Source organism: Nothobranchius furzeri, chromosome 1, assembly GCF_043380555.1.
Source record: "Nothobranchius furzeri strain GRZ-AD chromosome 1, NfurGRZ-RIMD1, whole genome shotgun sequence".
NCBI classification, from domain to species: domain Eukaryota; kingdom Metazoa; phylum Chordata; class Actinopteri; order Cyprinodontiformes; family Nothobranchiidae; genus Nothobranchius; species Nothobranchius furzeri.
Genome location: NC_091741.1, coordinates 96734449 through 96745076, shown reverse-complemented (window position 1 = coordinate 96745076; position 10628 = coordinate 96734449). Strand labels below are relative to the sequence as shown.

Sequence of the window (10628 nt, the reverse complement as noted above, 5' to 3'; positions counted from 1 at the left end):
ACCAGGTGACTCTCTAGTCAGCTAAGAACAGGAAGCTGAGGCTATGATTCCCACATAAACAGAAAAGACTGGAAAACCTTTCCTGTTCTGATGAGTCTGGTTTCAGCTGCAACAATCAGATGGTCGAGTCATTGTGGTTTGGTATCACCAACATAAAAGCATGGATCCATCCTGCCTTGTGTCAGCAGCTCAGGCTGCTGGTGGTGTGTGGTCTTGTCCCACTATGGACGCCTCAGTACCACCAGGATGATGCACTATGTCACAAAGCTCAGGTCATCTCTAGCTGGTTTCTAGATCGTGACCACAAGTTCACTGGACTCTAGCTGCTCCACAGTCACAGATCTCTGTCCAGTCCAGAACCTTTGGGATGTGGTGGAAATGGAGCTTCTCTTCATGCTATCATGTCAATACAGACCATAACCTCTGAGGAAAGTTTAACACCTTACTAAATAACACCAATAATTAAACAGATTCTTATTGGAGAGAGAGGCATCTTTCTAAAAACAGCTGTCAGCCTATTTTTGTGTAAACAAATGGGAACAGCGAAACGCGGATCTGTAACGTTTGAGTACACGCATCTAGATTCTCATAATCACCCCACGCATCTGGTTTGTTTAACATGTAAAAGATCTGAATGTGAAGGCAGTTGTGATTGCAGCATTGTTTTCCTGCACAAGTCACACACACACACACACACACACACACACACACACACACACACACACACACACACACACACACACACACACATCCACATTGCTCAAATTGATAAAGCATTCATATACAAACATGTCATCATGTACGTTTAGTGTTCCTCTCAACCTAAATGCATCCATGTGTTTCCAACTCCAAAAGGAGGCTTTTGTATAGAATTATGAGCTACATGGTTCAACAAGTAACAAGAACAGACGTAAGATTTGTTTTTATTGGGTCATTTCTCTGGTGATGCGTTTAAGCTTAAAACTGGACGACCTGTGTTAGCCTGGTGCTGATCCAAAGACTGAACATAAAAATTAAATCTGTGTGTTTCAGAAGTCTTTATCTGTAAGACTTAATCCACCGTAGTGATGAATGACAACTAAAGCTGGGCGTACACTGTGCGACTTTTTCACTCGTAGCACTCAGCTTCAGCTCAAACTGTACGACTTCCTCGCAGGGCAGACCTCACGAGTCATGTGCTCACACTGTATGACCTAACAGACATGGTGTGTGTGTGTGTGTGTGTGTGTGTGTGCGTGCGTGCGTGCGTGCGTGCGTGCGTGCGTGTGTGTGTGTGTGCGTGCGTGTGTGTGTGTGTGTGTGTGTGTGTGAGTGAGAGAGAGAGATCATCAGTGAGTGAATGCACCTGAAAGCACTTTCCATGGGAGCTGGACTTTGGAGGTTTTTCCGGATGTCTCGTTTAGGTTCCAGCAAACAAAGATAAATGGATTCAGGCCTATTTTCGATCATCAGCAAAAAGTCCCTGGTTCTCCTGACGATCTCATGGTGCACAAGGATTCTCAGGATGAAAATATCTCCCTCCTCACAGAAGTTTGGCCATGGTCAGTGTCAAGAGAGCTATCTGTTGGACCTTATTTTGGGACTTATTTACAAACTTCCATGTGAAGTTTATTTAGACCCATGCTTTTTCCCCCTTGGCAAGTCATCCTGAAAGACTTCGATGTTCACAATCCCTCAACTAACCTTTTGTGTTGTTTAAGAAAGTCTTAAGTGTTTCTTTACATATTGCATAAACAGCCAAAAGCATATAAGATTTATATTTTCCACTTTGTTGAAGCAGCTCATGATTACTTTCAATTGCAAATCCACATTAGCCGTTGCCAGACGGCACTCAGGATGTGCTTAATGCTGATATATTGGAACAAATTGTTGGAGCTGTGATTTATGACTCCAAAAACATGTAATCCTATAAATATACCTTCTAAATTATAATGCTGTCCAGCTTGAAAAGCCTTTTTCTTCTCAGACCTAATGTAATGAGTCTCTCCCTTCACTCAGGGAACATTGGAACAACCTCTTTAAATTCATCCCAGCCCTAAAATCATGTTCTCAGCATAATGGGCCTCAGTAACAAAATATTACAGAAAAGACTATGACTGACAGCTACAGCTATGGAAGTTGGAATTAAAAAAAAACCCAGTTAGAAAACTTGATTCTAAATCCAAAAGGTATTTTGATCTACAGTAACTTTTGTCCTCACTGCTGGAACTCCAGGTGTTACACTCATAACAAAGACAAGGCTTCCTTATATTTCTATAACCACAAAGTCTATTTGAAAAGGAACTCTTGTGGGATTTGTTGAGATGCGTGTAGGGTTTGAGAAATTGAATGCTTTAAGAGCTCAATATATATTACCTCTACTTATGACCAGTAAACTGTGATACTCTATCTACATATAGAATATCAACCTGCTTGGTCTTCATTGTGTTTTAATCAGAAGATTCTAGGATTCTTTGTTTTATTAAGGGATTGTACACACTTCGTTTTGCTTCAGAAAAGAGTCAGGTTTATAAAAGTAAGAATTTATTTTTAAAACAATTAAAACATGACAGGTTAACTAACATTTACTGTGATGGATGAAACCTATGTGTGAATGCGATGTTATCAGAACTTCCGTATCTAGGAGAGCTGAGTTATGGATGCAAAATTATTTGGTTTGCGTTAAGCTATGAAGTTATTATCAAAAACACATCAGACGCTATCTGTGTGTCTACATGCCCACTCGAAGACCCTCGTGATAGATCCAGAATGTCGAAGTTCTGGACTTCCAGGCACCGAGGTCCGTAGCAGAAACTGCGGCACTACTAGACCGGTCTTAGAGTTGTCTCCAGGTCACAACAGACAGATGGAACCGCGCGTCTGGGACTCTTTAAGGAGTCGGAACACTATCAGCTTGTTCTGCAGGAACTGTTTGCTGTATCAGCTTCGCAGGTGCAAAAACATTTTGACGACGTGTCAAAAGCGTTGATGGGTTAAAGAGGTCTTGCTTCAGATGGCCGGTCTGAAGCTTTTCTCAAGAACTGATAAATCACCAGAGGGATCCAGTTTTAAGGTTCTCATGTTATGATTTGTGTAGCCAACCAGAGGTTGGCAAGTTGAGGAATAATACCAAGACAACTCAGAAACACGTCTTCTTTGATTCGAATGCTCTGATCCGGGGTAAAGGACTATCGATGTGTCAAGCGTTTGACTTAAAGAGCAAGTCACCCCCAAATCAACTTTTTTTTTGCTGATAAACTAAATAAACGAGTGTCTAATTGTGCTGCAGACACCTGTAGTCAATAATTTGGCATTTCAGTGCATCTTAGTTAAAATTTAAATATTCTGCCTAAAACTGTCAGTGTTGTACCGTTGTCAGGTAAAAACTATGCACTGTATTTGAATTTAAATCTGTCATCGCTATTGGCTAAGAGGTATGCTATGATGTAAACTGGTACTTATGATGTCACAATGCTGTTGTGAGTCTGTGTTTGTGTGTATTTGTTAGCGGCTCCGCCCTCTCGGTCTGCCAGGCAACAGCATTTGTTGCATTTTTCAAACGTGAAGAGGGAGTGGAGTTAGACTCTGGTAGGGGGTGACTTGCTCTTTAACTTTACTTTGTCCTTGTGTGAGTGCAAATGGTGATGACCTTGCCAAATAAACATGCTGAAACATATATCAATCACTGTAATCAAATAACAATTAATTTCAAACTTCAATCATTGAGCACAGATTAATGAAAACATTTCATTATACTATAATTATTATAAGTAGCAATAAACAAATATTTATTTAATCATTTGTCATGTGTGAAGGCAATTTCTTAACCCACGACATGAAGAATCACCACCAGGAGTCAGAAGGTAAGTAAAAATGGTTTATTTTGTACGGTGCGGTAGAGATAGCTTCCGATGGACAGGAAATGGATCCGTGGGGGTCTGAGAGAGGAAGAGAGGTCAGAGTCTGGAACAACGTGAGAGGATGATGAGGAATGCAAAAGGGCTTACGGTTTCCTGGATGATCCAGGTTCTTCGGGGAGGGGATGCCAGGCCTGACTGAGCAGGGAGACCGAGGAGCTGCAGGTGGGCCGGTGAGTGGCGGAGAGCAGGCGATCAGGGGCAAACAGCAGGACCGGAATGTTGATGATGGTTCCGGTGATGTTGCAGGAAGCAAATATGAATAGATGACTGGAACCTGGAGGGATCAGGAGGGCAGAGCAAGGTAACTGCCTGAAGGGCAGGAACGGGCAGACAAACAAATTCTAAAATCTTTCAGAAAGATCAGGAGGAGGGCTAGAAACTACCCAAGACTGAGTATCATCTGGCACTGGTGAGTTGTCCTGCTGCTCCTTACATCCCCTGACCGCTGATGAGCTGATTTGATACAGCTGAGCTCTCCAGACACACCCACCTGTAAACAAAGCTCAGACAGAGATGGTAGTTCAGCACAGCACATTATTATCTAGCTTATAAGTTTTAGAAGTTCATATTTAATTTAAGAAATCATTCTTTGATTAAGCAACTAATCCGAGCTGTGGGTGTTCTTTATTTGGAGGCGTGAAGAATCCTGTAGGATGATAAGGGAAGCTGGACCTTGTTGACAATTCGTTATCACGTGTTCAGAGCTGCAGAGAGGCTCTGAGCTCCAGCTGATGGGATGAAGGCAGGCCGATTCAAGGGGAACACATGCAGTCTCGTGTCTCCGTTGTGACCAGATGTTGAATGGTCAAACTGTACCTAAAACTGATCAATGCTGGACGTTACATGTGTAAACATTAGTTTATGTGTTACTGATGAAGTGTGAATGGACATTGAACATCGTAAAAAGAAGATATTTTTTCTTTGCTGCCTGAAAAAAAAATGAATTCAGGATGAATACCTCTTTGGGAAAGGGCAGCAGTAGCTTCAACTATCAGCGAATAGTCTTGCATCTTCACAGTAACTGTATGAGGTTTGAGTTTCAGTGAAGAACAACTATTTTACAGAGGATTATATCCAAGCACGATGTCTCAAATGGCAGTGTGGTTGCATCTGTGCCAACTGTAACAGCAACAGTAACACTTCCTCAAAATTGTTTTTGTTGTCCAACAATTAATTTTAGTTACGACTGTAGTCATTCAGTGACAAATAAAGTTGTTCCAAATGGCAACTTTACGTCAATATGTCTTTACGCTGGTGGGATTGCCTGGAGCTTCACGTTTCGTGTTCATACATCTCTGTGACTTTCTGAGGACGACTCTTTAGCTTCTATCTCTGTGAAACGTTGGTGTTGAGGGTTGGGAGACACGTGTTTAGAATCCGCAGGGCCTAGCTTCAAAGTGTGTGTGTAAAATTTGATTTTCAGCAATGTTAGAGTCAGAAATGTGGCGAAAACACTCATCCCACTTCCCACAGGGAAGTTTGCCTCCCAATTGGAGAGCACTTTGGCTCAAAGGAAGTCAAAGAAGATAATTACACAAAACACATGTAAATAAAACAGAATTTAGGCTGAAGGTTTGCTGAGTCAGTAGTTTCTTCTTTCTTTCTCGGAAAAACATACTTCTGAACTATTTGATGCATAAACACAAACAACAGTCAGGACTTGTCTGTAAACTTGGAGACACTGGGATTCCCTTTCATCCCCAGGGTAAACCCCAAAGCACAGGCAGTGAGTCTGGGGTCCCAACAAGAACCCTGCATTCTGCCCCTCATTCACACCACGTATGGAACAGATAGGGTCTGCTTCCCACATGGCTTCTGGACTGCCATTCCCACTGACTTTGATTCATGGGTTGAAAGTCTGGAAATCTATTCCCACAAGAATTCCCACTGAGTGATTAGAAATTTGACATTCAGTGTTTAAAGATATACCTGAGAATATATTGTGAACCATCAAACACTGAGAACAATTATCGCTGGCAGTAATGATTAAATAAAAGCTGGCAATGATAATACAACTCAGGGTTCATTTTGAAATAAACCAGATGTGTATCGAGGCTATAGTCGGACGGTGGAAGGAATACTTTGAGGAGCTCCTCAATCCCACCAATGCGCATTCCGAGGAGGAACCAGAGCTGGGAGGCCTGGGGATGGACTGTCCGATCTCGGGGGCAGAAGTTGCTGAGGTAGTCAAACAACTACACAGCGGCGGAGCCCCGGGGGCGGATGAGGTTCGTCCTGGGTATCTCAAGGCTATGGATGTTGTAGGGCTGTCATGGTTGACACGTCTCTACAACATTGCGTGGTCATCGGGGGCAGTTCCTAGGGAGTGGCAGACCGGGGTGGTGGTCCCCATCTTTAAGAAGGGTGACCTGAGGGTGTGTTCCAACTATAGGGGGATCACACTCCTCAGCCTCCCTGGAAAGGTCTACTCCAAGGTACTGGAGAGGAGGGTCCGATCGATAGTTGAATCTCAGATAGAGGAGGAGCAATGTGGTTTTCGTCCTGGCCGTGGAACTGTGGACCAGCTCTATACCCTTGCAAGGGTGATGGAGGGGGCATGGGAGTTTGCCCAACCAATCCACATGTGCTTTGTGGATTTGGAGAAGGCTTATGACCGTGTCCCCAGGGGCACCCTGTGGGGGACGCTCCAGGAGTATGGGGTGGGTGGCTTTCTGTTAAGGGCCATTCAGTCCCTTTACCAGAGGAGCGTGAGTTTGGTCCGCATAGCCGGTAGTAAGTCGGACCTGTTCCCAGTGAGGGTTGGACTCCGCCAGGGCTGCCCTTTGTCACCGGTTCTGTTCATCACTTTTATGGACAGAATTTCTAGACGCAGCCGTGGTGTGGAGTGTGTCGAGTTTGGTGGCAGGAGAATCTCGTCTCTGCTTTTTGCGGATGATGTGGTCCTCCTAGCTTCATCCAGCTCTGACCTTCAGCTCTTGCTGGGTAGGTTCGCGGCCGAATGTGAAGCGGCTGGGATGAGGATCAGCACCTCCAAATCTGAGACCATGGTTCTCGACCGGAAAAGGGTGGCTTGCCACCTCCGGGTCGGGGGAGAGGTCCTACCTCAAGTGGAGGAGTTTAAGTATCTCGGGGTCTTGTTCACGAGTGAGGGTAGGAGGGATCGGGAGATCGACAGGCGGATTGGTTCGGCGTCTGCAGTGATGCGGACGCTGAGCCGATCTGTCGTGGGGAAGAGGGAGCTGAGCCAGAAAGCCAGGCTCTCGATTTACCGGTCGATCTACGTCCCAATCCTCACCTATGGTCATGAGCTTTGGGTAATGACCGAAAGAACGAGATCGCGGATACAAGCGGCCGAAATGAGTTTCCTCCGTAGGGTGGCCGGGCTCAGCCTTAGAGATAGGGTGAGGAGCTCGGACATTCGGGAGGGACTCGGAGTAGAACCGCTGCTCCTCCGGATCGAAAGGAGCCAGTTGAGGTGGTTTGGGCATCTGGTCAGGATGCCTCCTGGACGCCTCCCCGGGGAGGTGTTTCGGGCATGTCCTGCCGGCAGAAGGCCCCCGGGTCGACCCAGGACACGTTGGAGAAGTTACATCTCCAATCTGGTCCGGGAACGCCTTGGGGTCCTGCCGGAGGAGCTGGTGGACAAGGCCGGGGAGAGGACGGCCTGGAGCTCCCTAGTTGGGATGCTGCCCCCGCGACCCGGACCCGGATAAGCGGAGGAAGACGACGACGACGACGACGACGACGACGTGTATCGTTTTTTCATGTCTCACTTTCTGTTTGGCTCTTTTCATTAATCCATATTTTGTTCTTTTGTTGTTCTTCAGAGTCCACGTCCCGTGACCACTCACACTAACTCCAGAACCGTGATTCGTTCCTGCCTCACCTCCTTTGACGGTGCTCCCTAAGTTTCAAGCAAATGTTATTATTTATCTTACCTGTTCTGAGCTGATTCCGTTCATTGAGTCAAACACTTTCCACAAAACATGACAGTGTCTCCAGATTCAGTCACACAAACAGTATTTTAGCATGTTGCCCTCAGTTTAACATTACGTGATTATTTAGAAGTTTTAAGCTATAAAACCTCCCCATTTTTAAGGTTGTGTGTGTGTGTGTGTGTGTGTGTGTGTGTGTGTGTGTGTGTGTGTGTGTGTGTGTGTGTGTGTGTGTGTGTGTGTGTGTGTGTGTGCGTTTGCGTCAAACTAATTCAGAGACAATATGCGCACTTCTGTCTATTTGGATGTGATGGAAAAATGCTACCAAGGTAATGACCTTTAGTCGAAGTTGAACCACGGCTGTTTTGGTCCTGGGTATTTTTGAATACAGCAGGGAATTATTGGAGCATAGTGCTTTCCTAATTTTTATTTACATGATTTTTTACTCACAAAAAGCTTTTCAGACAGGGACTGAGGTCAGGCTATAGCGTCTTACTGTTTTCAGAGACACATTTTAAGATCCCATGGCTGAGCCAACTAAACACACAAAGAAAAGGTTTATTTCTCATTTAAACTCAGATTATTTCTGCATGTTTCAGAATGCCCTGGTTTTGCATCAGTTTAGATGTTCATATCCAGTCTAATTGAAAGAGCAGGAAATCTTTGATGGGTCTTAGCAGCTCAGAGTAAATTGCATGAGATGTGAAAAATGTGTGACGAGCACAGTGCAGCAGGACCTGAAGGAGAACAACACGTTTCTTATCTTGAGAGAAGGAAATCAATTTATCAGACTGCTGTGGTGGGTCATTTCTTATCAGCCCTGACCTCTTAGCCTTGTTTGTTGTGTTTGTTTGGCTGCGTTTTACACCCCCACCCCAGCCAGAGGGATGTATTTACTATTGCTTTCAGGAGATATTCTGAGAAAATGAGGTCATTGCTGCTTGACGGCTTACTATCAATTGATACAAACTCAATAGCTTTTTTAATTTAAAGCTCCAAAGCAGGGTTGATGTGACCCCTCCTGGCCTTGTGTTCTTTGTATCAATAAACAAGATGGAGCTGTTCTCTTTTCCTTGAGAAGGAGGCAAAATCTCTAAGAGTCTAATATACATTAATTTATTATTTACTGTCAGTTTCACAGTTTTTGACTGTTTTTGGACATTAAGTACATGAACAACTTTGAGACTAAATTTTAAACACAAAGGTAATAAAATAAGAATCCATAAAAGCTGAGAAATTTGTGGTCTGTCGTGTGTTTATAGGAAGTAAACATATCACTCATACCAGGGGTATTCAGTCCTGGAGGGCCGGTGTCCAGCATGTTTCAGTTTTAACCCTGCTCCAACACACCTGATTTCAATCAGCAGGTGATTAACAGGCTTCTGCAGAGCCTGATAAGCTGCTGCACAGGTGATTCAACCACTGAATCAAGTGTGTTAGAGCAGAGAAACCACTAAAACGTGCTGGATACCGGCCCTCCAGGTCCAAAATGGAATACCCCTGCTTTAGGCCAAAGGTTCAAACTAAGATCATCTCATGTCTGGAAATGATGGTGTTCTGGTCGATTTGGTCAAATGTCAGAAATTGATTTATGATCTGACATGTACATTATGAGTGTGAAGGATTTTCAGCTACGAAACAAGGGTTTGCTCTGTAGAGTTAACTACACACTAGAATCACACTGTTTGCTATCAGTTGTTAGATTCTGAGATTCAATCAGATTAACCTATGAGGCTTAGATCATGTATAAATATCCCGGATACTTATATATCGATCTAAGTTCATACACCAACCGGTTTGGTCTAATGTTAATCCAAAGATTAACATTTAATTTAAATAGTTATTTAAATAGTTAAGTTTTATAGCAAAAGTTTATTTTGAATCAGAAGCTAGGAATCTTTGCTTTTCAATAATCAGAAATATTATACATTTTCTGTGTTTCGTTTCAATAATGAGGCAAGTTTAAAAATGAAGAAATTTTATTACTAACAATTTAAACTTAAAGATTTGAAACGACAATTCATGGATGACAATTTAACAACAATTTTTAACAGCTTTGATATTAAACTTGGTTTAAAAGAAAACCTGTGGCTGGATGGAAGCTAAATTGGAAATACGAGTTTGGATGCGTGAATGAAATTATCAGAAGATTTCTTTCAGAGAGAGAGAAAGCGTTCTGGATTGGAAATGATGTTTCGCAGCTAACTGTTGTTTACTTAGAGAGAACAGCATGAAACGTCATCTGTCGATTAGTGTCTACCTCACCCAGTTCCGGAGACCCCCATTCGGATCCGAGATGTCAAGTGGAGATGATTTCCTCCGGGCACGAGGATGGTAGAAGGACCTCTATGCGACCAAATCAGTCCTGGGTTGTCTCCGTGGGTCACACGACTGATGAACTATTGGTGTCTCAAAGTCCGTAACTCTGAAGGAGTTTTTCGTCTTAACTCAAAAACCAATGACTCTGTCAGGAGTTTTTTCATCAGCTGGTTAAGGTTTTGTTTATTCTTAGCTATTCTTGTCAGCGTGACAGAACAGCTTGGCAGAGGTTAGGGATGGCCGTTTCCTTCCTCAGTGATGTTGGTTCAAGAACTGCCGTGAAGCTGTGATGGTTAGTTTACAAAAGCTCTCAGGACACTCCCACTCTCTCAGCAAGAAAGCTTGGTCATGCGTCAAACACATGTGTTGGGTTATTGTTTATTTGGACTCTGTGTTAGATGGATACGGTGAAACTGACCTTCTTTGCTGAACACATCTTTTACTGTCATCAACCATAATCATAATTAATCATTATTATACCCAAAGCATAATAACTCATTTCATGTAATTAAAA

At 43.5% G+C, this 10628-nt stretch overlaps 1 long non-coding RNA gene across 1 annotated transcript; it reads right to left on the bottom strand.

The window, feature by feature from the left end:
• Positions 1-3843: 3843 nt before the first annotated feature.
• On the bottom strand, positions 3844-10363 carry LOC129159629 (uncharacterized). The gene is made up of 4 exons (XR_008560921.2): positions 10061-10363; positions 4283-4389; positions 3987-4173; positions 3844-3917 (listed from the first exon to the last, which is right to left on the bottom strand). It is a non-coding gene; the product is annotated as an uncharacterized lncRNA (long non-coding RNA).
• Between the last annotated feature and the right edge of the window lie 265 nt (positions 10364-10628).